Raw genomic sequence first — 26,412 nt, forward strand, 5'->3', positions numbered from 1 at the left:
GAGGGAGCAGAAATGTTGTCATGGGAAAATGACTTGGGAGACAAACCCACAGGCAATAAAATAAGATACATGCCACCCTGGAGTGCAGTCGAAACAGAACTCCTCAAGGATAAGACTGCCAGATAAAATACAGAATTTCCAGATAAATCTGAATTTCAGATGAACAACGAATACTTTTTTTTAGCATAAATATGCCCCAAATATTGCACAAGGCATACTTAGATTAAAAAATTGTTTGGTGTTTATCTGAAATTCAAATTTAACTGCATGTTATGGGTTTTTATTTGCTAAATCTGGCAACCCTACTCAAGGGACAACTAGCCAGTGGCTTGGTGGCAATTTGTAGATTTAATTCTTTTTCTAATGTGAAGAAAAGGAACTAGTGGGCATCTCCCATGTCTAGACGCTCCTCTCAGTGGCCTGTTTCGGATTATAAAGGCTGTGGGATACTGCAACTATCAGAAATGCAGGGAGGCTGAAGTCCAGCTGTTTGAGAACAGAATCAATGGCTTTGGGCCTGGGAGGGGACCTTACAAGCTATCTAGTCCCACTCCCTGCAGCAATCTTAAAGAAACAGCCAAAGTAGTGGCTTCATTAGAACCAGATTGAAAACTATCACCACACAGGGGGTTGGACATAGGTCCCTGGACTTGCATCTTGTAAAATATCCAGAGGCTGGCTCTACAGAATACCATGCCAAATTCTGGCCAACAGTCAGAGGAAGAAAACTGTCAGGGAGCTTTCATTTTCAACATCACCTAATGTTTGCTATACTTTTCTTCTAGATGCTTTGGGCAAAAAAGCATTTTTTTCATGATTAAGTTTTATTATAAAAGTATATCGAATTCCACAGATATGTATGTGTCTTCAAAAACACAATCTTGGTCGTTTCTTAGACCAAGGTTTTCTGCCCACTGGAATGAGGATCACTGTTGCACTCTAAAATGAAGTTGGACTTCTTTGAAGAGAATTCTCATCATGGTGATCCATCATCCTCAAGGACTTGCATAAACAAAAGGGAGTATCACTGTGCAAAGGTTTCTTTTCTGAACATAGTGATATTTGAGCTGCCACAGTTTTTTTAAAAAAATCAGACTTTTTCCTTAGGAAATTCTAACAGGAAAGAGCAAAGGTTGTGGAGAATTTTCAGGGTCAAGTTTTTCCATTTCTTATCCAGGAAGAGGAAACATATAGGACACAAGGAGCTGTGTATCTTTAATTTCCTTTCTTTACTAATTGCTTTTGCCCTGACGCTCATTTGTGCTTTTACGTGGATGTGCTTGGGATGCACAGAGCTGTGTGTGCATGTATGTGTGTGTACATGTGGATGAGTGTCCACAGATGGGTGTGTGAGGAATACATGTCGTTCTATGATTTTGTGTGATATTGAGACTTAACTCCTTTGCACCCCAGTTCTTTTGGTATTCAGGGAAACAAAAACAAATATAAATATTCTCATACTTGGGTTTTCTGATGGTTAATTTTATGTGTCAACTTGGCTGGGACACAGTACTTAAATATTTGGTCAAACACCACTTGGAGGTCACTGTGAAGGTATTTGTTAGATGAGCTAAACATTTAGGTCAGTGGACTTTGAGTAGAGAAGATTACTCTATATAATGTGGATGGGCCTTGTCCAATCAGTTGAAGACCTTAAAGGAAACAGGTCTGTTTGGGGCTTCCCTGGTGGTGCAGTGGTTAAGAATCCACCTGCCAATGCAGGGGACATGGGTTCGAGCCCTGGTCCGGGAGGATCCCACATGCCACAGAGCAACTAAGCCTGTGCGCCACAACTACTGAGCCTGTGCTCTAGAGCCCGCGAGCCACAACTACTGAGCCCACGTGCCACAACTATTGAAGCCTGCACGCCTAGACCCCGTGCTCTGCAACAAGAGAAGCCACCTCAATGAAAAGCCCATGCACCACAATGAAGAGTAGCCCCTGCTCGCCACAACTAGAGAAAGCCCGTGCGCAGCAACGAAGACCCAACACAGCCAAAATTAAATAAGGTAAATAAATTTATAAAAAAAAAAGAAAAGAAAAGAAAAGAAATGAAACAGGTCTGTTGAGGAAGAGGGCGTTTTGCCAGCAGACTGCTTTCAGACTTGGGCTACATTATCTTCTCTTCTCTGGGTCTCTAGCCTACTGGTCTACCCTGCAGACTTCAGACATGCCAGCCTCCATAATCGTGTAAGCCAACCTGTTAAAATAAAGCTCTTAATAAATCTCCAGTTAGACACATACATACACACACATTCAAGTCTTTTACCCAAAATTTTATCCAATAAGATGGCCAAATTCTATTTTACATTATGTAATCAGTTCTTGAAATCCTTCTGGAATCTTCTCTGAGTTCTGTATGGCTTTCTGAGCTGTCTTGACTTACAGGATGCATGCAGAAGCCCACTGTTACACTCAGCCTTGGCCAGAGATCTCAAGAAGCTGAACAGGCCCCCTCCATTCTCTTTTTTCCACTTCACTCGGGAAGGACGAATTCACATAGAACCACGCATTCTCCCCCACAGCCTGGAGGTTGGGTTTTAGCATCAGAGACAGGGCGGTGAGTTTATCTGAAAAGCCATCCAGGAGGGCCAATGTTGCTACTCTCACTGTCTGTGTGAAATTTTTGCACAGCAACAGCAGGCTTCACGTGAGCCTCTGTGTGAGGGAGAGGAGTAGCAGGCTGGATCCCAAGCTCTCCAGAAGCTTCAGGGACATGAATCAGAATTCCGTTCTCAGTGCTGAATCGAAGACCCTCCGTGAGGACCATGGAGCCAGACTAGGGGATGAATGAGAGTCTGTGAGCAGGCCCCCTTGGATGACATCCCTGTTACCCAGATGGCATTAAACAGTTACGCTCAGTTTCAAGCGAACGCGGAATCACGTGTGTCCTGGGTGTGTTAAAAATCCACCAGTGAGGTTAGCCCAAACACTTACATTCTGCTTTCCTATGCACGGGTATCAAAGTTAGTGCAGGCCCCTTGACACCATAATCCTTTATCAAAAACTGAAAGCAGCTGGTTGGATTTCTAAACTTTCTACACAGAGAAACGCATCTGGTCCCAGTTTGCTGCAAAGAAGTCAGTTTTGTTCTTTCTCACAGCTCGGCTACAGAAAGCACTGGGGCATCCTGGTTCCCCCAAATAAAGGAACGTCGTGCTTGTCTTAAGGCTTCATTCATGCTGGGAAATTTGCTGCCCATCCCCACTGCCAATGCCCTTCTACCTCCAGCCTGGGGGCGTCAGCCAAGCAGGGACTCTGAAACCCCACCAGTTCAGAACAAGGAGGCTGGGGATTAGCAAAGCAGCTCCAGCCCCTCAGAGAAATCTCTGCACAGATCATGTGCACAGAAGGGAAAAAAAAAATCATTTGTAATGGATTGTCTCAGAACCGTTTTCTCAGGATCGTGCAAAGTTGGAGTATCGACTAACTTTTCCATTAATTTCAAAGGCAGGCCTCGGCCATAATTTATCCCTTTGATTCCACTGACCATCAGCAGTTGTGGCCATTTTCTGCCCGGCTATGGAGAACAGTTAAATGATGATGTCCTTAGCCCCCTTTGACTTCTCTTCCAGCCTGTTTCAGCAGTCTCACCCAGGCACTTCCTGTCTCCCCAGCTCCACTGTCTGGCACTTATTTCAGACAAGTCAATATGTTTAAATTATATCTGAACTCAAGGTAATTAATCATAAAGCTTTATGCTTTGTAATGCGTTTTTTTGTTTTTTTTTTTAACTTCTGGTTGGCATTCCACTGAATCACAATTAAAAAGAAGAAGCTATCTGAGATGCATTGTGAATATCACATAGATGCTCAGGCTGGGAATCCTTTCTAACACAAGGAGCACATTGAAAACCTCCACTCTTTTAGGGATCTAAATAAGAGGGTCAAGATGGCATTTCAAGAAATGTTAAGCAGATCAAAAGAAAGACCCATATGAGCTGGCTGGATCCCAGTGTACAGAAACAATCTAATTTGAAAACATGAAAGTCAGGTGATGAGTTGTCTCTTTAATGCATTTTGCAAACATAGCAAAGGCTTTGAAGCTCACCGCATAATTATGCCATGGGACTGTACTGGATACACGTTACTGAAGATTGATAGGTGCTTGCTTCAAACGAATTGCGGTCTCCTCCGGTTTTAATGGCAGCCCTGTAGCACATGACCTTAGTATTCAGTTTCATCATTTGTATCTAGTCCAAGGCTGGAATGCATAGCATGTAATGGTTCCTGACTCCCTCGAGGGGGGACTGGCATTAAGGCTCCTATCCTTCCGTGAAGACTTCCCCATCTAGGAAGTGGACGATGATTACCATTTAAGACACTTCAAAGAGGATGAGGAAAAGCTAAACCTACGGTTCAGATAAACTGAGCTGGAGCTCATGTACAGATATAACCTTCCAAAAAGATAACTAATTTAGACACATTTCAGAATTTATAAAAATTATATACACCATTGTTATCAGTCAGGATTCAGTGTAGGAAACAGAAACTTTAGGTATTTTAAGCAGGAAGAGACTTATTTAACACAGAGAATCAGGTGCTTTCAAAACCACTGGGTGGGCTGAAGGAGCAGGGTCTAGGCTGGGTCTTATGGAATGACTTCCAGAACCATCTAATGATGGTTAGATGTGGCTATTATAGATCAGTAACCCACCTCTTTCAAAAGCATCTCAGAGTAGGATTTGTCTTACTAGCCTAAGTACCATCTTCATGTCATGTAGGCCTCAATATAACTACAAAAACAAAAACAAAAATAAAAACAAAAACCAACCAAATAAAAACATTTCAGCAAAATTCTCCAAGGCCAATTTTTCTCTGTGATTCTTGCTTTCCTGAGGCTGGCATTCTAACACACATACACAGCTGTTTATCTAATGTCAAAGATAGACAGCATAAGGAGGCTAACAGTATGTATTTATTTGGGTGGCTCCCAAAGGAAACTCTACATTTTAAAGTTTAAAATAGGTCTACATTTTAATCACAGCACTAGAGCGAGAATTAGCAAACATTGGTTATTCTCAAGCCAATAAATTAACTGCATCCATGATCATCTTTTGAGACATGAAGGAATATTAAGTGTATTCTAGGATAGGCATGGACAAACTATCACCATGCTTATTTTTGTCAAACACAGCTATGTCTGTTTATTTGTTATTAAAGGCTGCTTTTCCACACCAATGGCTGAACTGACTAGTTGCAACAGGGGTCGTATAGCCTCACAAAACCTAAAATATTTACTATCAGCTCCTTTTAGGGAAAAGCTCCGTAACTTCTGGTTTAGGGTAGCAGGGACCATATAAAAGATTCATAGATGCTAGTTTTCAATATCAGTACAGATTGCTACAAATTGGTTGCTCCCATACCATTCAAACATTGAGTCACAATGCAGAATCATTTCCACATGAAAAAAGCTATCTGGTATTTTCCTGTTTGGCAATACAGACTTGCTTTTCTATTATCTTTTGGACTGAGCAGGATGCTTTTAAAAATGCTGGCTAGCAAAGAAAGGCAGACCCAAAAGAGCAAGAAGCTTTCTAAATTCAGTAGAATGTTCTGCAATAATAGAAAGGTTTTATATCTATGCTGTCTAATACACTTGAATTAAAATTTTAATTTTATTAAATTTTAATTTAAAGTCACATTATTTCTAGTAGTTACCGTGTTGGGCAGTGCAGTTGTAAATCATAACCTATGTTCTCCTGGTTGTTTTATCATCACTAATACCTTGTTTAAAGATAAATGATTTTAATGTAGATGATAGGGATGTGGACAGACTCACAAATCAATAAAGATTTGAAAAATATTTTATAAAAAGGCATCTGAGTAAGTCTTGTATAAATAATCGACACATGGAAAATGCCCTCTTATTAGCAGCACATAAAATCCAAACTGTGAAGGCAGTAAAAGCTGGTAGAGGGAACGGGTGCCCTTAGGCCTCAATGTTGAAAATATTTTCATCCTTCTGAAGACTCTGGTTTCTAGGGCTGTGGATCTCCTTTCCATGGACTGGAGTTCAAGCCTTTAACTTAGTTCATAAAGAAATCTTTTCAATCACTGATCTATTCAAAATACTCATATTTACTACCCATATTTTCCTTTCTGGCTCACATCATATGTATTAGTTAGGTTTCAGTTCTCCTGTTAATTTAAATGCTGTTTTTCTCATTTGCACAGTTGATAATTTGGGGAAAGTTACTTCAAATCTGTTTTTCACCATTGACCATTATTCCAATAGAAAAATCATTTCTGGGTTGGAACGGACAATTCATTTCATTTTTCACTACTGTATCTTTCTGGATGTGAAAGAAACAGATTGGAAAGTCCCAACAAACCCACTCATGACCAACTCAAAGGAATATGAGGAGCGACAACTCAGCTGCCAACTTCCCTTGTCCCAGACTCACACGTCTGTCATACAGGATACAGCTGGACATCTTGGCTTTGCAGCTGCCACATGGACCCTGTGTGGCTAGGAATGTCAGCTTAAATCTGAGATTGAGTCAAGGAAAGGAGAAATGGCAGGAGTCTGTGTGGTACCTGAGACACCTCCTATGATCACCTCTACCTTGTACGTTTGTCAAATCTCAAAGGATATAATATGCTCCAGAGCCATCACTATGTCACAAAATGCCAAGCTGCCATATTTGGGAAGTAAACAACAAAAAGTTTCCCCTGTGGCACTGAAAAAGTTCTGTGGCTCTAGCCAGTTTTAAGGCCATTTGTTCCCACTGAAACTTAAAATCTAAGAAAGGAAAACATGACTTTGGGTCTGTTTGATTATGTCTGATACCCTTTCTTTTTCAATGAAGGAATACTGACAAGGTGAACCAGATTGCACATGGCAGTGCTAAATTACACAGTTTCTCAAACTTTAGTTGACAGTTATTACAGCACTCTCCTTACAGGATAAAGACTTCTCAAGGAAATCTCCTGTTTAAGCCTAAGAACAATGGAGAAATCTAGAAAGCTCTAGAATGGAACTACAGAAGGGTGCTCCCCAGCAACACTGCCCACCAATGTGAGAACATGAGAGGTCTCTTTTTCCACCACCTCAGTTAGAAATCTAAATGGCACCTACCAAGCTCATCACTGATAATCTTATTTAGAGAGTAAGCCATGACTTGAATGCACTCAAAGGGATGGTTTCACTACACAGCAGCCTAGAACTCTTGTCTTAGGTGTAATAGTAGCTGTGGGAAGTCAAAACCACCAGCCCATTCAGGTTCCAATTACAAACAAAATGTATGTGTGATGGAGGTGATTTTGGACTGTGACTACTTCTACATTCGCCACAGCAGCGCAAGTTTCCAGAACTATTGTTGGCTGGAATTTTGGTCTAAACCCATCAGTCATGGTCCTGAAAGTCACTGTAATCAGAGTAACAAACACTCCTGTGTTTCTGCCAATTGCGCTACTGTGTATCCAAACCATGAATAAGATGGGCTTAGTTGCAATCGGAATAGTCTATATTGCCACATGCAAAAGGCCTCGTAGATTTTGTCAAGGCAGAGATGCCTGCTAAATTCCAGTGCTGCTGTACCTGACCCTGTTTCCTCTGGACTCTCACCCAAGGAAAGCCCCTCCATGTGGTTAACTGTGGTATGAAAAAGATCAATTGAAGTCAGAGGACTCACAACCCACAAGTCTATTAACCTGTCTGTGCCTCAGTTTCCTTATTCATAAAAAACTCCCTTACAAGTTGTTTTAGGAATCAAAAAAGATAACATAAATGTTCCTGTTGCATGGTGAGCAATTAAAAAGTATCAACTATAAAAATGGTATGATTTTATGATTGAATCGGAAGAGGCTATATGGTGTCAATTCTTGATTCTTGGTGTCAAAACAAATTTTTTAAACGTCTTTGCTATCTGGAGGTAAAACTTCATACCTTCAAGAATTTCTTAATCCATATAAGCAATATTCATTCTGGCTTCCCCATCTTAAAGTGTGTGTATAAAGTCAGCCTTAATACTTTAGGGATGAGACTTGTCCCTATAGCTCACTAGAAACTTATTTCCTACTGTTATTGCAGTAACCATTTGTCCCAAAGGGGCTATGATATACAGGAAGTCACTATGTAGCTAAATCAGCCGGCAGCTAACATAAATAAAATCCTCAGAAGAACACTCAAATTCCAATCCATTATATTGTTACTTCTCCAACCAGCATCATACCCACTTGCCCTGTGTTAGAGGTTGACTTTCATTCCCCGCGCCATTCATATGTTGAAGTTCTAACTCCCAGTACCTCAGAATGTTACCTTATTTGGAGATCGGGTCTTTACAGAGGTTATCAAGTTAAAATGAGATCACTTGGGTGGGCCCTAATTCAATGACTCCTTATTAGAAGGGGAAATTTGGAGACAGATACACAGGGAGAACGCCATGTGAAGATGAAGGCAGAATTGGGGTGATGCTTCTTCAAGCCAAGGAATGCCAAGGATTGCCAGAAAACTAGGGGAGATGCATGCAACTTCCTCACAGCCTAAAAGAAACCAACCCTGTTGACAACTCGATTTCAGACTTCTAGCCTCCAAAACTTTGTTACGGCTGCCCTAGCAAACTAATACATTCTGGAAGGGTTATCCTCTAACAGAGAGATGGAAAAGGAATGAGGAGAAAGAGCTAACATTTCTTGAGGATATACTTTATTTCAGGAATTTTACATTATTATGTTATGTCATTTAATCCTCATCATAACCCTACAGAGTAGCTATCACCTCCCCATTTTACAGATTGAGCAACTGAAGCTCAGAGAATTTCAGTAACTTATATAATATCCTGCAGGTAGCAAATAGCAAACCTAAGCTATGGAGCCATGGCTGACTCTGAAGGCCCATGCTGTCCCCACTTCCTAACTTTGCCATCTGACCCTTGAAAAGGAGTCTCACATCATCTCTAGACATTTCAGAATTCTTGCTCTCTTGTATCTTCCTGGTAGAAATTAAGTTTCCTGATCAAACTGCTCCTTACATTTACACCACCTGGAAGCTAAACCAACTACAAAAGAGAAGATGATGGATTCAGTTTGACATTATTTACTGGTTGCATGACCATTTCCCAGTCAGATCAACTGTAATCAGTTTTCTTTCTCAAAGAAACCAAGACTGAGCACTTTCTAATTTTTCTCAGAGTTTGAGACGTAGACAATAAAGTTGTCACTATGATGGCAAAATGGCTAGACCATGAGAAGAGAGTTGAAATCCAGTTTCTGACTGGCTAGAATAGCACAATGCAATCTGAAGATCTTTTATGTTAAACCCAGTGTCAGCATTCACCCAGTCTCCACTTGGAATTTCAAGTTCGTTTTATACTTGGAATCCAGAGAAACATGTGTGCTGTGTTCTTGCTCTCACTCTTATGTGTTAATTTTTGGGGAGCTGGATGTAGTAGACGCGAAGAATATATTATTGGCTTTGTTTGTCATAAACACAATAAGAGTTTCTACAGAGACCTGTTGGAAGCCAACCCAGAGAGAACATAAGACTCCTTTCTACTATATACCAAAGTTTGTGCAACTTTGGCTGCATGGCCCAACATCAGGAAGAAAGACATGGAAGAATAAGAAAGCTACAAAGACACCTGTCTTAAGTGGTGGTGCTCCAGTGGGGAGCTGCATGGAAAACGAGTTGGGATGGTAAAGTGGTCCAGAACATGGACTTTTGGTGTCAAAACTGGGTTCAGTTCCCACACCTTCTTTATTTTCTGCAGGGGAAATATGTAACCTCACCAAGATTTAATTGACTTATCTTTTTCAAAAAAAAAGTGCATAGGAGGGAAAGGTTCTCAATTCAAACTCCACAGGATGGGCAAAAATATTAATTTAAATGATATTTTAATATTGGGTTGGCCAAAAGTTTCGTTCGGTTTTTTCTGTAAGATGGCTCTAGTAGCACTTGTTTTTAACTTCATTTGAAACAATTGTTAGATCGTATGTGACACTCTCATATGAGCGTGCATTTAAAAGAAGACATCAAATTGGTGAATTTTTGTGTAGCCATTTTTAATACTGAAGACAGAAGAGAAAAGAAACATTTTTGGCCTATTATGCTTTATTATTTCAAGAAAGGTAAAAATGTAACTGAAACACACAAAAAAAGATTTGTGCAGTGTATGGAGAAGGTGCTGTGACTGATGGAACGTGGCAAAAGTGGTTTGCAAAGTTTCGTGCTGGAGATTTCTCACTGGACGATGCTCCACGGTCAGGTAGAGCAGTTGAAGTCGATAGCGATCAAATCGAGACATTAACTGAGAACAATCAACGTTACACCACGCGGGAGACAGCCGACATACTCAGAATATCCAAATCAAGCGTTGAAAATCATCTGCACCAGCTTGGTTATGTCCATCGCTTTGATGTTCGGGCTCCACATAAGTTAAGTGAAAAAAACCTTGATCGTATTTCCACATGCGATCCTCTACTGAAACGTAATGAAAATGTTCCATTTTTAAAACAAAGTGTGACAGGTGATGAAAAGTGGATACTGTACAAATAATGTGGAACGGAAGAGATCGTGGGGCAAGAGAAATGAACCACCACCAACCACACCAAAGGCCGGTCTCCATCCAAAGAAGGTGATGCTGTGTATATGGTGGGATTGGAAGGGAGTCCTCTATTAAGAGCTCCTTCTGGAAAACCAAACGATTAATTCCAACAAGTACTGCTCCCAGTTAGACCAACTGAAAGCAGCACTCGAAAAGCACATGAAAAGTGTCCAGAATTAGTCAACAGAAAATGCATAAGCTTCCATCAGGATAACGCAAGACCACATGTTTCTTTGATGACCAGGCAAAACCTGTTCCAGCTTGGCTGGGAAGTTCTGATTCATCCACCTTATTCACCAGACACTGCACCTTAGGATTTCCATGTATTCAGGTCTTTACAAAATTCTCTTAATGGAAAAAATTTCAATTCCTTGGAAGACTGTAAAAGGCACCTGGAACAGTTCTTTGCTCAAAAAGATAAAAAGTTTTGGGAAGACGGAATTATGAAGTTGCCTGAAAAATGGCAGAGGGTAGCAGAACAAAAGGGTGAATACATTGTTCAGTTGGTGAAAATGAAAATGAAAAATGTGCCTTTTATTTGTACTTAAAAACCGAAGGCACTTTTTGGCCAACCCAATATGTAAAGGGCATGGCAGGCAGTAGATGCTCAAAACTGGCAGGTCCTATGATGATGAGGTCAGAGTGTGTTCCTTGGCCTCCTCTCAGGACTGAGTCAATGTGGCCACGTTCCCTCTCTGCACCACGTGTCCTCACAACTTGCTTAAACCATGCTAGCTGCTGCAGGCTGCCCTTGGAGGAAGCCCTGGGCGAATTTCTGCCTTTGTCCTCTCTGTTCTGTGAATGTCTGCAGCAGCGCACAATAAAGCAAGTCAGAGCCCTGCTGGCAAGGACTGCAGCCCACAGAAGGAGGCACGCGCTGGAGCTAGACCCCAGCCTTTCCAGCACTCAGGCAGCCAGTGCCTTTGGCCCTTCGCTCTGGGTGCTGAGTTTCTTTGGGGCTAACAGTCGCAAAGTATGCCAAAGCTTTCAGAAATCTCTCTAACCTCGACATCCTACCCCACCTGCACATACACACATAAAACTCCAGGGGCCGGAGCACAACCTCCACTCCTGAGAGGGCAAACTGAGAAGTCTCAGAGACGCAGGGAGTTGGCCTGGAGCTACACAGCAAGCTGTTGGGAGAGTTCTGGAATGGAGCTAACAGCTCAGGATAGGGGAGTCTTGGGAAGGGCCTTCCTTTTAGGGAGTGGCTGAAACCTGCAAACGGATCACTCCCAAGCAGGCCTTTTCAGCCATGAGTAAACTTCTTTAAGCCTCAGTTACACTTGGTCCCATCAGGGTTTCCTACGACTGTCAGGATCTTTAGGGACTTGGGCCTGGAGACCAACTCCCTGGGCATTGCCTAGGATGAGTATGTGTCACCGCAACACAGACAGAAGGGGAGGTTCACCAGATACAGTGTGAACAGGTGCCATTCAGACAGCCGGGAAAACAAAGGAAATAATCATGACAACCCAACCTGAATGGTATGATTTGATTTCTAGATTGAGATGATTTAGAAAAAATTTATCAACTCTTCAATGTCCAAGCATTCATTTATTTGTTCAACAAATATTTTTATGTACTTAAAATACATCAGGCCTTGTGCTAGACACTGGAGATACAAAGGTGAATGATACAGGTATGTCCCTGACCCCATGCAGACTACAGTCTAGGAGATAAGAGAGGTAAGTGGAATCTTGGTAGAGTAGAAGGTGACAAATAATATTTATTCTGGTTTCCCCTGTAGAGACTTCTCAGTGATGGGCCCAGAGCAAGAACTCAATAAATGATGAATGAATAAATGAATGAAAATAATTAACATCCACTGAGTGTGCACTATGCACCAGGCATGATTTTAAGCATGTAAATGTATTAACTCATTTTATATATGCAATGAATTTAATGAATTGACACACAATTAAATACATAGCAAATGAAAGTAGTAAATGAACAAATGATGTACACTCAGCCTCCAAAGCTTCTATACTGAATGTGTTTTGAATCTGGAGAAGAAAGGACAAGAATAAACAATAATGGCGGATAAGCTTTGGGTTAGGCATCAAGAAATCTATACACACGTGGAAAGAAAATGGGTTTTGCAGTAGCCATAGGAATAAGCTGAGTTCACATCCTAACTTCACCTCAAGGCTGGGTGATCTTACACAAATAGTTTAACCTCTCAAGCCTTGAAATCCGAATTGGTAAACTGGATTTAATACACCCACCTCAGGGGGATCTTGTGAGGGTTAGTCATATCCATCAGGTTCTATATGAGAAAGTGCCCCTGAACTGGGAGGCACCCTCAAGATACTAGTTGCTATGGATTTAGGACTTAGTAAGAGGCAGCAGAGCACAGTGGGAATTTAAACTTAGAATCAAAGGCCCTAGTTCTAAATCTGGGCTCCAATAGCCAATTGACATACGTAGACAGAGGGATTAATTGAGATGACGTGGGTTAAGATGTTTTAGTACAGAGCTACTGTTGTGGAATAGGAGGGAAAAAAACAAGCCTTTCCTGGAGAGTGAGTCACCAAAGCCTTTCTAAGAGTCTCTGGATAATCTTTCTGAGCTAGTTTAAATGGACCGAATGAACTGGTGAACTCCCAGGACCCTCCTCTCCTGCTAGACTGTGATAATTCCCATGTGGGTGTCAGAATCATGTGATTGACTCTGACTATGGGATCAACAAGACCCACCTACACAGGAATTCCTAGGGTCACCTGTGTCTAACGGAGGAGTTGCTGCTAAACAAGGAAGAAAGTATCAGGGCAAGAGAGAAGGCAAGCAGGAATGGCCCTCCTCCATGCTCAGCCAGGGCGTCTGCAGGCCAGGCAGGTCTGGGGGCAGCCCTCTGAAAGGAATAACTTCTGTTTGTACAGCAATGTCAGACCATTTGGGGCAAATTTCACAAAATGTTCCAGCTTTCAACACAGAGTATCTTCCTTGAAAAAATTTGCGCAAGGCATAGGCACAGTGGGTTAAAAGATAATATGGACAGTATTTTATAGACTGTACAATAAATTCTTTCTTGTCCTTGGCCCACTGAACATGAGACACATTGCATGTATGTTAATTATTTCTAATTTTTACAAAAACTGAGTACAGAGTCAATATAGCCTCAAATGCATGAATTAATTAGGTGCCTTTGACCCTGCACTCTGAATGCACGTGTACGCCAAGGGAACTATGGTACATCTGTGGTTGATTGGTTAAAAATTAATTCATTAAGACCTTGTTCAGAAAGAGTTAGTTGATATCAAGAGCCATCTCTTTAGACTCTCAGCTGCTTTTGCAAATAGTCTTGACACCACAAGAATTTCAAGTTTTCGGTTCAAAACTCTAAACCTGTAAGGTTATAAATTTGGCAAAGTCTGTTCTGCCTTTGCTGTTACTGGAATACCCGTTATTTTGAAAACTAAATCCACACAGATCAATTTATGACTCCTTAGGTTAAATGTTAGAGAAGCTATAAAAACTGGAAAATATGTGTAGCAAGTAATTATTTGATTTACAGGGGAAAACGGTAAAGGTGCTCATTTGCCTAGTGTCTCAGAAAGCGTTTTTGTTTGTTTATGAACCCTGGTCCTACTGTCCTGGTCAGGTGAGAAGAATCCTTAAAGCTGTTCATATGGGATCAATGTAATGAATCACCTAGGCTGACTTCCAGACTGTGATGCTAAAATTAAAACCAAAACTATACATGTTCCAACGCACCTCTGTGCCACACGGCCCTTCCTCACTTATACTGATACACCGTCTTACAAATTTTATCTAATCAACTGACATTTTTAAGGATCAGAGAATTCAACAAGAATAAAAATGTGGCCACAATTTAGTCTTTCCCCCCCTTCATAAAAACACCGTCTTCTATTTGGTCTCCACTCAGGTCAAGACATTTCACTAATTTGCTAGTCATTAAAAAGATATTTTTATACCCAGCCTGTAATATTATCCTCTTCAGTGATTATGATAGCTCCCAACAGAATTCCAGACTCGAAAATGAAGGCTGGGAAGCTGAACTGCAATTATGATACTTTAAATAATTCCACAAAAGTAGAGCCGCCGTTAAATAATTTATGGTCTTTGATCTTGTCGCAGATCTACTGAAATCTTCACATCACTCAGCTAAACATTTTCAAACAGAAAAGGGATGGTTACTTTCCCCTCTACCACCCACTCGCCCCGGCTGAAGATACATCAATAAAGCTTCCAGATGTTTGTCTTGTTGAGAAGTCGGACCCCAGGAGGGGCATTGCTGCCAGCCTTAGGAGACCTGCCAGCATCAAATGCTTTGCCTGGCATTTGACTCCCTGTGCCCGATTTGTACAGCTCTAAAAGTAGACCTGGGAGGAGGTGAGCGAATACATAAATTTCGATTAAATTTATCTGAATCTGTACAAGAATTAGACCTGTGGCTCTCAAACCTCAGCATGTGTCAGAACCACCTGCAGGGCTAGTTAAAGCAGACTGTCTGGCTCCAGCCCGAGAGTTCCTGATGCTGGAGATCTGGGGTGGGGACCAGGAATTTACCTAACAAGTTCCCAGGTGATACTGATGTCACTGGTTGGGGCACTGCATTTAGAGAACCCATGAGCTAAATCCATAGCTTGTTTCCTTAGACACAGTTAAATCATGACCTGAAGGATGCTGAGTTCTTAGATTCCATCAGAGCTGTCTTGAGAAATAAGTGTGAGGGAGAAGAGGGGCAGGCCTAGGTCCCTCCGAGGCCACACCTAGAGCTCATTTCAAGGGAGCAATCCCCTGCTAGAGGGGCCTCTGTCGTCACAGCGAGCCCTCAACCCACGATGAGGGGAGGAATAGTGTTCTTCACTGAGAAGGGAGGCGGCCTGGGGACTCACAAGTTTTAGCATCTGGGAGCAAAGGCACCAATTGTCAAAGTCACCATATTCATGGGGAAAAATCTCATTTCACTTGAAAAGCAAAGAGAAAGAAATAGAAAAAAACAGCTCATGACAGTATGGCTTTTCCTTCTTCTGGGACCAAGTCTTTTAACCTTAAACAACAACTTGTTTTTCCTTAAACAACTTCTTAACTGCCATATATTTCAGCTATTAAACATTTACAAATGACAGGTTTCCAAATCAGTTTGGGTTGTCTTCATTTGCAAATTTAGGCCAGACCCTGTTTGGTAATTCACCTAACAGCAATGGTTGCGTGAGATCTGTTTACTGGATTTGCTTTCTTTAAATAAAATTCGGGGGAAGAGGACTGGGGGTGGGGCAAAGAGATTGTCAGACATTAGTTACCTTTAGAAACAAAGAGAGCTCAAACCAGATGAAATTTCACAGGCTCTCTGCTGATGTTTACAGAGTCTGCGCTAAGGAATCCTAGAGAAGGGTTAGGTGATGATATGAAGGTTCCCTGATAATCCCCCTCAGTAATTATCCCCATTTTGCCTCGGGGATCTACAGAACTCGGGCTAAAGCAGGTGGGTTGTTTTGCAGTAATTTCCCAGATAACTGCTGCTGAGTGTATCTGAACAGAGTTTGTTTTTTTTTTTTTTTTTAAAAACCAACCTATTAGAACAGAAGATGTTGAAAGAAGAAATATTACAATTGTTCATTTATAGGCAATCTTCAAAGGTAGCCTTGGCCTCGCGGGGAGAAAAAAGGTACCTGAATCATTTGGGGCTTGTTTTTATCATGAAGGAAATGTTGTATTTCAGCATTTCCAAATAAAAACTACAGGGAGACACCTGAAGGCTGTGCAGCTGAGCTGGTAATAGTAATAACATCAAACATTTACACCAAGCACACAGTCTGACCTTCATAACAATCCCACCAGAAAGCTTAGGCCTAGGGAGATTGGGTAACCAGCCCAGGGTCACAAGGTAAGTGGCAGAGATGGCCGCCAGCCTGACCTGTGTCTGTCTGACCCTAAAGCCCCTGCCAGGTCAGAGAGAAATAAAGAATTTGCAAAATAAAACATTTGTTTTCTATAAACAGTGTGTTACTATTTGGAAGGAAGGTGAGAAGATGCAAATACAATATTTGTTTGTCCTAGCATTATGTTCACAGGTGGAAGCTATAAAATAGGAGCTCCAGTCACCGTGGAGAGCAAATATCAGAGGTCAGGTGCAGGGAGCTCCACCTACAGACCTCAGAACCATTTCCTTCTGCTGTCATTTGAGCTGTCATTGTCTATGATTCTTCCTTGTGTCACTCAATCTGCTGAAGGAGCCAGGAGCTATGCAAACCATCTACTAAACATTTTGCCTTCCTTGTGATCTTACCAAACCTCCTTCCCAGACCTTGATAACCCACGGTCACTCAATTTATTAAAACACTAAATTCTCTTGGCTCTGTAATTCTGATCATTTTACAAAAGGGGAAAAATATATTTACTGTATTACGAATATGCTATAGCCCAAGTTCCCAAGTTTGTCTTTCTAAACCTGCCCCCCAACACCTGTTCCCCGTCTCAGTACCTGGCACTTCTCTGCTTCTCAGGCCATAAACATATGTCATCCTTATTTTTTCCTTTGTCCCCCTTCTTCTGCATCTGACCCACCAGCCACTCCTAAAAACTATCTCCAGGTTGCATCTCAATTCCTTCCACTCGTCTCATCACCATGGCCACCTCCCAAGTCCAGGTTACTGTCACCTCTCACCTGCACAAGTCTAAGCACCTCCTACCTGGTCTTCACACAGCAGCCATCGGCATTATTTTCCACCCACCCTTCAAAAACTATTTTTTAAATTATATAACAGGTACATGGATGCACTATGGGAGGCTGAAAATGACCCCAAAAGATATTCACCTCTTAACCCTGGGCCTGTAAATTGTGATCTTATTTAGAAAAATGGTCCTTGCAGATGTGATTAAGTTAAGGATCTTGAAATGAGGAGATGATCCTGAATGATTTGAGTGGGTCTTAAATACCATCCCAACTGTCCTTGTAAGAGAAAAGCAGAGGGAGATTAGATGCACGCAGAAATGGGAACAGCAGTGTGACTGTGGAGGCAGAGACTGGAGATGCGCACATAAGCCGAGCAATGCCGGGGGCCACAGGGAGCTGGAAGACACAAGGGACAGAGTCTCCTCGGAGACACAGATCTGCCAACACCTTGCTTTCAAGCCCAGTGAAACTGATTTCAGGCTTCTGGCCTCCAGAACTGTGAGAGAACAAGTATGTGTTGTTCTAAGCCACCAAGTTTTGGTAATTTGCTACAACAGTCACAGGAAACTGATACCTGCACTATGGATGCAAAACTCAGAAATTATAAAGAACCTACTGTAGAGCACAGGGAACTCTACTCAATACTCTGTAATGACCTATATGGGAAAAGAATCTAAAAAAGAGTGGATATATGTAATACGTATAACTGATTCACTTTGCCGTACAGCAGAAAGTAATACATTATAAATCAACTATATTCCGATAAAAATTAATTTTAAAAAACTCAAAAATTATAGATAAGGTTCAAATACCTCTAGACCACCTCCTCTCCTCCCACCTCATTCCATTTCCCTCATCCAGGGTACCCACTGTTACAAGTTTTGGTTTTTATCAGTTCAGTCCTTTTTCTATGCATTCATACACATGGATGTACTAAAGAAAGATGCCATTTTATTTTTATGTTTTAGTGAACCCAAAGTGCTCCCCCAAATTTATGGTTAGTTTTATCTCCTTCTGAACTTGACATAAATGGAATAATGTATGTACTTCTGTGACTTCTTTCACTCATCATTATGCTTTTGAGATTCATCCATATTGTTACAAGTAGGGATCTATAGTTTGTTTTCTCTACTGTAGCATATTCCATTGCATGAAAACAAAATTTATTTACCCATTTACATCTAGATTCATCTTAGGAAAGAGTAGTTCCATCATAATACTCCCTGCTTAGAGACCTCCTCTGGCTTTCTACTGTAGTTTTAGTATGTCAGACTTTTCCCAATGGCCCCTTTGCCTCTCCCATCTCATTTTATCCCACTCTCCCTGATTCACAGACTTTCTTTGGGTTCCTTGAACACACCAAACTCACTTCTACCTTAGGACTCTTGCTGTTGCCCGTCCCTGGACCACTGCATCCCCAGATATTTGCATCACCGGCTCCTTCTTTTTATTCAAATCTCATCAAATCTTATCTGTGCAGCCTTCCCTGGCCACCCAATCTGAATAAGCCCCAGCCCCACTCATTTGCTCCCATTAGCCCTTGTTTTCTTTGCCTTGGTGCATCTCTCCCTATCTGCATTTGCCTTGTGTATCTGCTTCCTGGTCTATTGTCTGTCTCCCTAAACTGCAGCTCTGTGAAGGCATGAACCCTGCCTTACCCATCACTCTACCCCAGCAGCTAGAATAGTGCCTGGCATGGAGTGGATGTCCAGCATATATTTGTCAGATGGATGAATGAATGAGTGAGTAAATGAAGCTGTAAAGAAATTAATATCTTGAGAGTAGATTAGACCCAACCAAAATTCAAGTACTCATTCATTCCTTCCACACATATTACCATGTGCTTATTTTTTAAAAGCCCTGAGTTGGTACAGGTGATGAGAAGACACAGTTTGCTTGCTACGACAATGTCTTTGACGGGCTAGGTCAGTGAGGACTGTCCCACAGAAAGGGAGGAACTGTAAAGGCATTTACTGAAATGGGGTTTTAACTTTAAATATATGCTTTTCCCCGCTCCTGTATTTTCAAACAGGGTGGAGTGTGTGCTCACGGGGTGACTAAGCCACTAGACTATTATTAGTGAAGCAAGGGGTGCTGGTTACCGCACCAAACCGGCCTCTCCTTAGCCTGGAGGGGAAGATCTACCCAAGCCTGTCTGATGATTTGGGCAGGATTCCAACAGGTGGAGAGGCTGTCCCCCAACTAGGCCTGCCTCCGAGAGAACAAAACATCACAGAGATGCCAAAGACCAGTTTGGGGGCTCGAAAATAGAACACGATAAAAAATAATGTGCCTCACCATTCACTTTACAAACTTTCTGAGCCTCTTACTACACCCCATGAATTTGATTTCAAAATTCAACTAGTTTCATTGCAGATGTGTGGCGTTCCTAATTTCTTCTAGACAGTCCGTTTTTCAGACTTTATTTCTTCATTCTCTAGAGGCAGAAAATACAATAACTGAAACCTGTGCAGGAGAAAATTGTGGCAGATGATTTTAGGGGTGCCTTGTGTTCCCTTTCTCGACAGTATTTCCCCCCGTGTTTTAAAAAAGTTCTCAACTATGAGGCTTCTTCTAACATTAACTTCAAAACCCAAATACCCAATTAACATGACAAAGCAAAGCAAAGAGGAATAGGTGGTTATAAACTGTAGTAATTGTGGGGCTCTGGGGGGAGGGTGACTCAGGAAGCATGGACAGCACGGCCTCTTGTGCCTAAACCGCAGATCACAGCGGGCGGCAGCACCTGCACGCACGCACCTGAGTGGAGTTAGGTGTGTTAAGCTGGGGCGGGCGGGGGGAGCCTTGTGGCGGAGCACTGGCATTACAGATGAAGGAAGCTGGGGTCTAGTTTTTCAGTACAAGTTATAACACGCAGAGCAAAGACAGGGACAGACAGCACGGTCACTTTTACCAAATGAGTCACGCTGTGTCTAAGAGTCACAAATGCAATTGCCCGTGGGCACCATAAAGAAGCTTAATGAGTCACATGGGCTAAGTCAGGACTCCGGTGATTTGGAGAGGTGATGCCCCTCTAAAGCGGGTCGGGGCCTCCATGACCATTCGAGTCCCTGTATTGCTAGACTGTCAGAATTTCCAAGAGAAGTCAGAAATGCAGAAGGTTTCTGAAAAATCTAGTTCTAAATGCTGGCAACACAATTACTGAGCCTGGGCGTCTGGAGCCTGTGCTCTGCAACAAGAGAGGCCACGATAGTGAGAGGCCCGTGCACCGCGATGAAGAGTGGCCCCCACCTGCTGCCATTAGAGAAAGCCCTCGCACAGAAACGAAGACCCAACACAGCCATAAATAAATAAATAAATAAATACAATTTAAAAAAATAAAAATTTAAAAAATTTAAAAAAAAAATAAATGCTGGCAATACATTTGAACCCCTTTTTTCATATTCTGAGGATCACACCAAACATGTCTGTAGGCTAAATTTGGCTTGCGAGCCATCAGTTTGCAACCTCTCACCCGAGAGCGGTGACCTCGGTGGCATCATTAGTTTGATCTCTCACATCCACATGACCCTTTTCTTATAATGAATATTTTGGAACGACTTCCTTCTTCTTCTAAAATAAAATGTATGATAAATAACCTACGTATATACTTAATTCAAAAATTTAAATATCATGTCCTAGCTATCATGTAAAGGAGAAGTAAAAAATGAGTACTTTATTTAAAAATGTATTTCAGTGCATAACTGCTGGGACATAACTGCCTTGGAAGGCATGATGACATCGGCAGATGCTTGCCTCTTTTGAGCAAATTGCTGAGAATGCAACAGCTCCAAATGCAGAGTAATACAGTATGTTGGTTAATCATGTGCAAGTGTTTTATCTCCGTGGATGCCCAGTGGGATATTTATAAGCCACACAGAATGTGGGGCAGTTCTCTGCAGCATAAGACTGTCCTTGCATTGCTGCTCCTGCCCACTGATCATTTTGACAACCAAAAATTGCTTCCACAAAACTCCAAATGCCCCTTGGAGGGCAGTGCCACCCCTGTTAAGAAACAAGGACACAGACTGACTGACTACAGGGCTGACCAATAGATTTCAGCTGTCCACTGACTATATGACCTCGGACAGTCTGCTTAGCCTCTTTAAGTTTCCTCAGCTGTAAAATGGGGAAACAGTGGTACCTATTTCATAGGTATTTTTGTGAAAATTAAATACATTAATAACTGTAAAATGCTTAGATAATCCAGCTCCAAGCAGATGTTAACTTCTTGTGTCATTATTGGATTGGTATCAGATGGTAGTTGCCCTGAGTCACCATCCCTCAGTGGGAAGCTATTGCTAATTCCACATGTTTGTTAAGGAAGCACAGGGAAAGAGGCATGTCCTACAGAGATGTAAAGCTTCACTCGTGACGCTGAACAAAGTTTTCCATCATTCGGCTGACTCTAATTCTACTTAGAAGAAAGCCACAAAGACACCAACTTCTTAATTTTTTTCCTAGCTGCTTCTGCTGCAGCACTTTCTGTTTTACTATGTCAGAAAATATGAAGTAATACTGTTACCAAATTGCATGTGATAAATTGATTTTCCCAATTTGGCTCATGGTTTCTTCAGGGAAGGCCCCAAGTGTTACTCTTTTTCTCTCAGTTCATGTTACCTAACATGGGACAAAGGACAGTGAGGGCTCTCACCTAACACATGGCAGGCACATACTTGTGGAAACTAACTATCTAGCTAGCTAGCTCTCTTAACCAGAGGCTCGGGACTTCTATTTCTTGTCCTTCCCAAGATGCCTGCACATTCTCTGGGGTTTATGCTGCCACTTTTGATCTGAGTACCAGGCTCCTATGAACCAATTATCCTCAATCTCACAGCAGCCCTGCTTCCATAGCTGTCCTCTTTCTCCATGCTTTCTATCAACCCTGGCAGAGAACTCAGCACTGTTCTTGACTGCTACAAAACTAAAACAAAAATGAAAACACTCCCCCAAAGAATATGTACTCATTGAGGATTTTACTGAAGATGTGCAGTGATGCAGGATGCTTACAGCACTGCATTGCAAACAATGTATATTTTAATGTTAGACCCCTAACTCTCTTGGAGGGTTCTGGGTCACTCTGTCAATAAATCTCATGTCATTTTGCATGACTCTCCTCTCTTCTCCCAGTCTCCCTGACCTCTAGTTGCTTAAAAAAAAAATCCTTCCATTTTTACAGAAGATTTCACTCTCTACTGTCTCTGCCCCTAGGCTGGACTCTGGCAACACCCAAAGCACCTGCACAGCCCGCAACATCTGCTCCAGGCCTCACACCTTCCAGCCCCCGTTAGGAATGGCTGGGGGGAAACAGTCTCAATAGTCCTGACCCCACTGACACGAATTATGCTGCCCTTCTCAAAACACAGAAGAGGCTAAAGCCAGCACTGGCTTTAAATAATTTTTCCCCTCCATTTTATAGGACATTGGTCACTGAGGCATAACGATTTGACCTCAGAAGACGACCAGACAGAGACTCTAGGTTTTCACTTCATTGCTGGATACTCATTTAGAAGCTACTGTAGGTTCTGATAACATGACAAATCATTACCTAACTGTTAGCTCTAGATAATAATTCCATGCTTGATTTGTGGACAAAATTCGTCAACCCGACCCTGTTGCCACCTGAAGAAGGTGCCCACTAATGCACCAGGCATTGACATTGTGTGCCTCAGGTTCTCATGTGGTAGAGAGAGACCAGGTGAGCTCAGTAACATTAGGATTACAAATCATCATATGCTGAAGTGAAGAAAAAGGCTAAGAGGCGCTAAGTATGTTTCAATAAATACCAGCAAAAATTTAAAAAATTAATTCAAGATCATCATAAATTAAAGATGTCTGTATCTCTATATATTATCAACATTCCTGTTATTTCCTGTGAGGAACTTAAATCTACCAAACTAGGTACACAAAACTAGCATAAAATGCAACAAACACAAATATCAACATTTTCAGTTGGTGACATCACCAACTGAAATATATTTTTGCCGAAAGTTTAGACCCAGTGCCATACCTTGGTTCAGTTACTGCTGACCTTATATATTTTTCTCATTTCACTAAACTAGACAAATCCAAAACAACAAAATATACTTTGAGCTAAGCCCAAAACAAGCCAGTAGTTCATTTAGTTTAACCCATGGATTTTCATATTAAGAACAAACAAAAACAAGCTACCAAACAAAAAACATCTCTCTGACACTGAAATATTTTTCTTCTCTAGAGTAAAGTTAACATCCGTATTTTTCCCTCACTTGAGTTCTGTGATCCAGTGATTAAAGAGCCAAATAAGAGAATAATTTCCCTGGTCTACAAAAGGTTAATTAATCATAACTCACGTTTTTTTTTTCTTTTTCTCTCTACTCCCCAAAAGGGGAAAGAAAGTGACAAGTTTAAAAATAACTCAAATAGGGAGGCTACAGATATACATAATAAAAAATCTGAGGCAGAAACCCAAAATAAATAGACACAATTTAAAGAAGTAGACAGAATTTAGAAAAAAAAAAAAAATCTCTTCCAACCCTCTGTTCATTCTTAGTAGCACAAGAGATACTTTATATTTTCTTGGCCGTGTTTAAGCCATTCAAGCACTATTGCTATAACTTTTTTGTCACTTCATAAGCTTTATTTCACAGTTTCAACTTTTAAAAGAACTTTATTCATCACCCCAACTCAAAATCTAGTAGGCACGTTTTAAGTATGCTGCCACCAACAACAGTGGCAGTCCTGCTATAGTCACCTGATTCAAGTACAAAAACCTTTGGCTTTGCCTGTCATTCAGAAGTAGAGCTCTACTAACACGTTTCTCTTTATAGACTTATTAGGTCTCTTTACCAACTTATTTTCCCACTACTGATACATCAAAAACAGCTACACTTGTAGCCTCCTAATAATATATTTCCTCATCCTCTAGCATAAAATCCTTCAGCATGAAAATTCTAAGTAGGAACAGAATTGTCTTCCATGGCTACCAATAGTTATGTTTAAACTGATAATCTCAAAGATTACATTTGAAAGCAACTTTTCAAGAAATGAACATCTAAGTTACAACTAAGTACCTTTTTCACTAATTCTGAGCCTTTCTTTAAATCACCTTATCTGAATTGCTAAGCTTGGTATCAAAATCCCCTCTCAGCAATTTGTTCAAAACTTCTGAGTTTCCTCAGATCCAAATAGTCCTCTGGGCTTTGCTAACATCCATCTATTCTCTTTCTGTATCACTAACAGATATTCTAGGCACCTCATCCAGGCTGTTGGAAAGAATTCAGTGCTCAAAGCCTAGTCTTCCTTTCTTTTCATATGACAGCAGAGAGTACACAAGCCTTCTTTCCTATTTCTCTACAACTGTAAGTAGCTAAGTTTCCACTTTATTCATTTTTGTCTCAACTTTCCTAATTCCCAAGCATCTATTTCCAATAAGAGCATCTGGAAGAACTTGTTAAAACTAATTTCTAGAGGACTTAATTAGTTACATCAAGCTCTCAACTACCTTAACAATATACTCAGATCTTTCAGCCTTGTAGACTGTCTCAATGATACTTAAAAAGAGAAAGCCTCAGAAACTGTTTTCTGAAGGCACCTATATCCCTTACACAGAGCAGACATCTCTTACAACTAAGAGCTACGTAATTTTTTAGAAGAGACTTAAATTGGTTTCATAATGGGGAATACTCCACACTGTTCTGGGGACATATTTTACAATCCGTTCGAACTCAAAGCAACTATGTACACAGCTCTAGAAAAAAGTGAAAATGGGATGATCTTAAAATTAATATTAATAAATCGCCACAGCGGTTCTATTCTTCTACTACAAAATGTCTAAACCTCTCCTTTCCCTCTTTTACTTTCTCTCCCCCTCCACCCCCTCTCCCGTGCTCTCTGCCTCCTTTTTCTCAGTGTCCCGTAAACCTCTCCGTTCTCTGTTTAACCTTGTCTCGATGCCGGGCTTTGCCAGCACTTCCACTGACTGGGTTCACACCCAGCCTGCCTACGGTCCCAGTCCCAGGAGAGAAGAGCTCCCACATTCCGCAGCCCCTCAAACCTCTGCCTGTTCCCAGCAATTCCAGCCAGCCCCACTGACGGTCCTGCTCCGTGAGAAAGAAGTCCCTTGAAACACAAATGTGTCTTTTTATTGCAGAAGAACCAAGGTTTGATTCACCCACCAAAGCTTAAAATCCTCATATTTTTCTATCTCTCCTTCACTGCCATTTGCACAAATCCAGAAGCCAAGAAGACTACCTCTGATACAAACTCTACCTCTCTGGAATTTTTTTTTTAAATTTATTTATTTATTTATTTTTGGCTACATTAGGTCTTCGCTGCTGCGTGCGGGCTTTCTCTAGTTGCGGCGAGCGGGGGCTACTCTTCGTTGTGGAGTGCGGGTTTCTCAATACAGTGGCTTCTCTTGTTGCAGAGCATGGGCTCTAGGCACACAGGCTTCAGTAGTTGTGACACGTGGGCTCAGTAGTTGTGGCTCATGGGCTCTAGAGCACAGGCTCGGTAGTTGTGGTGCACGGGCTTAGTTGCTTCGTGGCATGTGGGATCTTCCCAGACCAGGGCTTGAACCCGTGTCCCCTGCACTGGCAGGCGGATTCCTAACCGCTGCGCCACCAGGGAAGTCCCTACCTTTCTGGAATTTTTTGCTGGTAAAGTTAGGGGATGGAACTAGTTGAATTGTAAGGCACTTTCCAGCTAAAAATGAACAGATGCCATCTTTGACAAAATAAATTCAAATAACTTCTGCTTAAGAATAATAATATTTAATAAACATTGTTTATGGGTTGCCTCTTATGTACCAGACACTAATACATTATATGATCACAATAATAGTTAACATCAATTTGTGCCAGCTAAGTGCAAAGCACTTGCACTATCTCATGTGCCCCCTTGACAACATTATGACACATACACTGTAAGTATCCTCTTTCTGCAAATGAGGAAAACAAGGCTCAGAGAGAATGAAAAACTTATTCAAGGTCACACTATTGATAAGTGGTCGATACAGTCAGTCTGATTCCAGTAGACAAAATGTTAATCACTACACTCACAACAACTCTACAAAGGTGGTATTATTATCACCACCTTGCAGTGAATAAACATTCATATGTTCAATCACTTCCCAGACAATACCATCAAGTCATTAAACAGAAACATGCATCAGTTCTCACTGTGATTGGTCCTTAAAACTGAGAGCACCATGATTGTGTATAAACTGATATCTATATAGAAA

At 41.4% G+C, this 26,412-nt stretch overlaps 1 long non-coding RNA gene across 1 annotated transcript in view; it reads left to right on the forward strand.

The window, feature by feature from the left end:
• Nucleotides 1–20,515, forward strand: part of LOC309643727 — a 464,905-nt gene extending 444,390 nt beyond the window's left edge. Inside the window, exon 2 of the long non-coding RNA XR_014254034.1 lies at nucleotides 1,936–20,515. This is a non-coding gene — a long non-coding RNA (uncharacterized lncRNA). The remainder of the gene's footprint in view (nucleotides 1–1,935) is intronic.
• The last annotated feature ends 5,897 nt before the right edge of the window (nucleotides 20,516–26,412 follow it).

This window comes from Balaenoptera physalus (assembly GCF_965194825.1).
Source record: "Balaenoptera physalus genome assembly, chromosome: 15".
Lineage (NCBI taxonomy): Eukaryota > Metazoa > Chordata > Mammalia > Artiodactyla > Balaenopteridae > Balaenoptera > Balaenoptera physalus.